This window comes from Nerophis lumbriciformis, linkage group LG03 (assembly GCF_033978685.3).
Source record: "Nerophis lumbriciformis linkage group LG03, RoL_Nlum_v2.1, whole genome shotgun sequence".
Classification (NCBI taxonomy): Eukaryota; Metazoa; Chordata; class Actinopteri; order Syngnathiformes; family Syngnathidae; genus Nerophis; species Nerophis lumbriciformis.
Window position 1 is genome coordinate 8,658,276 of NC_084550.2, and position 3,902 is coordinate 8,662,177.

Consider the following 3,902-nt stretch of genomic DNA (forward strand, 5'->3'; position numbering starts at 1 on the left):
TTTAATGGCTTTTTTTGGTCACAAAAACAAACGTGTTGCTTTTTGTGTAGCATTTTCATACTAGACAGTATTGACGATGGGTACATTTTAGGTTAAAAAATGTCATTTATATACTGGACAATTTTCTAATGAGCCAATATATCACTTTTTTGTCTTGCTGCCTTTTTAGTCAAGTGGTATTGTCAATAGATGGACAAATATGTGATCAAAATTGCAGTTATAATGGTTTTTAATGGTACATTTTTAGTCATGACAAGTGTCATTTTTTGTGTTGTTACTATTTACATCCCATTCTTATGCATTCAACACAGTCAAAACAGAGGCCATTGGAAACTTTGCACAAACAATCGCTCAAAATCCTTGACCGAAAAACCACAACATCACCATCACTGTTTAGTTCTCCAAAAATATAGATTGTTAAATTTAGCTAACATTCAAAGATTAGTTGAAGATTAGATTAAGATCAGAATTTCTAGGCGCAGTCAAGGCGTTGAGGGGATCTGGTTTGGTGGCTGCAGGATTAGGTCTCTGCTTTTTGCAGATGATGTGGTCCTGATGGCTTCATCTGGCCAGGATCTTCAGCTCTCACTGGATCGGTTCGCAGCTGAGTGTGAAGCGACTGGGATGAGAATCAGCACCTCTAAGTCCGAGTCCATGGTTCTCGCCCGGAAAAGGGTGGGGTGCCATCTCCGGGTTGGGGAGGAGATCTTGCCCCAAGTGGAGGAGTTCAAGTACCTCGGAGTCTTGTTCACGAGTGGGGGAAGAGTGGATCGTGAGATCGACAGGCGGATCGGTGCGGCGTCTTCAGTAATGCGGACGCTGTATCGATCCGTTGTGGTGAAGAAGGAGCTGAGCCGGAAGGCAAAGCTCTCAATTTATCGGTCGATCTACGTTCCCATCGTCACCTATGGTCATGAGCTTTGGGTTATGACCGAAAGGACAAGATCACGGGTACAAGAGGCCGAAATGAGTTTCCTCCGCCGGGTGGCGGGTCTCTCCCTTAGAGATAGGGTGAGAAGCTCTGCCATCCGGGAGGAGCTCAAAGTAAAGCCGCTGCTCCTCCACATGGAGAGGAGCCAGATGAGGTGGTTCGGGCATCTGGTCAGGATGCCACCCGAACGCCTCCCTAGGGGAGGTGTTTAGGGCACGTCCGACCGGTAGGAGGCCGCGGGGAAGACCCAGGTCACGTTGGGAAGACTATGTCTCCCGGCTGGCCTGGGAACGCCTCGGGGTCCCACAGGAAGAGCTGGACGAAGTGGCTGGGGAGAGGGAAGTCTGGGCTTCCCTGCTTAGGCTGCTGCCCCCGCGACCCGACCTCGGATAAGCGGAAGAAGATGGATGGATTAGCATCAATACGAATGGCCCATCGAATCCTAAATAACACTGCACCAGCGCCACTTAAGCACTTTGTCCAGTTTACATCTGCCGTGACAACTAGAAACACAAGCCTCCACCAGGGGGCAGTGTAGCGTACCCAGATATAAAACATCTTCTGCACAATCAGCCTTTTCATATAAAGCCATAAAGGAATGACCGCCATAGCCACAACACCAGGGGGGAGCTCTACTAACCACGTTAAACCCAGATTCCGATCTAACAAAGGTCTTAACTCATTTTCTTTCTATGCCACATCAATGTGGAATGCGCTCCCAACAGGTATAAAAGAAAGTGCATCTCTATCCTCCTTCAAAACCGCAATAAAAGTCCACATCCAGGCAACTTCAACCCTAAACTAACACCCTCCCCGGATTGTTAATAATCAAATGTAAACAATCAAATGCAGATACTTTTTCTTATGCTTTTTGATCTCTCTCTCTCTCTCTCTCTCTCTCTCTCTCTCTCTCTCTCTCTCTCTCTGTCTCTCTGTCTGTCTCTCTGTCTGTCACTCTCTCTCTCACTCTCTCTCTCACTCTGCCCACTACTTGCTGTCCATATCCTACCAAGTCAGACCTACAATGTTCCAATATCCATTTCTCTGTTCTCAATTGTTGATAACAACCAAACCTAACCGCCCCCCTCCACACCCCGGATTGTAAATAATTCAATGTGATTATCTTGTGTGATGACTGTATTATGATGATAGTATATATTTGATAGTATATATCTGTATCATGAATCAATTTAAGTGGACCCCGACTTAAACAAGTTGAAAAACTTATTCTGGTGTTACCATTCAATGGTCAAATGTACGGAATATGTACTGTACTGTGCAACCTACTAATAAAAGTCTCAATCAAAAAGCTCGGCATCATGATTTGTTTTTCATGCTTGAAGTGAGAAATGATTACTTTAAAAAAGTAGTTTTATACTTGTGAGTGTTGATGACACAGCTTTGCAACAGTTGATATTCTAGTTTCAAGCATGTTTTACTCAATATAAGTCATCAAATCTCAGCAACAAGCTGTAATATCTTACTGAGATCATTTAGGACCAAAACTAGGGATGTCCGATAATGACTTTTTGCCGATATTCCGATATTATCCAAACTCTTAATTACAGATACCGATAAATACAGTCGTGGAATTAACACATTATTATGCCTAATTTGGACAACCAGGTATGGTGAAGATAAGGTCCTTTTAAAAAAAATTAAATACATTAAAACATTTTCTTGAATAAAAAAGAAAGTAAAACAATATAAAAACAGTTTCATAGAAACTAGTCATTAATGAAAATGAGTAAAATTAACTGTTAAAGGTTAGTACTATTAGTGGAGCAGCAGCACGCACAATCATGTGTGCTTACGGACTGTATCCCTTGCAGACTGTATTGATATATATTGATATATAATGTAGGAACCAGAATAATAATAACAGAAAGAAACAACCCTTTTGTGTGAATGAGTGTAAATGGGGGAGGGAGGTTTTTGGGGTTAGTGTACTAATTGTAAGTGTATCTTGTGTTTTGTATGTTGATTTAATTAAAAAAACAAACAAAACAAAAAAAACAATACCAATAACAAAAAAAACGATACCGACAATTTCCGATATTACTTTTTAAAGCATTTATCGGCCGATAATATCGGCAGGCCGATATTATCTGACATCTCTAACAGTGACGTGCAGTCAATAGAGGCAGGTGAGGCGGGGCCTCACGTGTCGTCATGGAAAGAAAAAAAAAGTAAAAATAAAAAAAATAAAATTTAATTGTTAAATGTATCCAGTGATTATACTATAAAGTTATTTTCCATTTAACTTCACCAGTTTTAGATTCTTTTTATTCAAAATCGCTGAATTTTCACATTTGCCGTTCAAATACTGAGAAGAGACGGTGCGGTGAGTGAGCAGCCAGTTGAGCCTCACCATGGATTGCGCAATGACTCGGCTAACTGCTGGCCTGCTGTGCAGTGAGACCGTATTGCTATATGAACTATATTATACATTTCCATAGTTTAGTTAGCTGAGGTATATAATGTACAGTGTATTTTGTCAACAACTGTATGTGTGTAACGTATTTCTTGTGCTGAGCAATCATGAAACGGCTGCGAAGACGCACTGAGTGAGGCTCGCAGTAATCCCACCTCATGGTGGTAGAGGGCGCTAGTGATCCCAGAGATCATTCATGCGACTACTCGGCTGCAGAAGAAGTGACAACAAGCAGCAACAGTTTATTTTTTCCTCTTGCCTGGACTTTTAACATGGAGGATTACATATCTAAAATAAAACAGTTTTCTAAACTGAACTTTCAATCGAAGCAGGAGGTAATAATTAAAGGAAGATCTCCATCGAGACAGAGAGACTTTTAAAACTGAAGAAAGATAAGGAAGACTTCTATAAACAAGTTATTGATGCTTTTGTTCAAAAGGAGCTGCGCATGGACTTCATTTATAAGTAAAAGTAAGACCATAATAACGTTTTTTTTTTAATTAAATGTGCTTTTTTTGTGTGCTACAGTTTGTATGT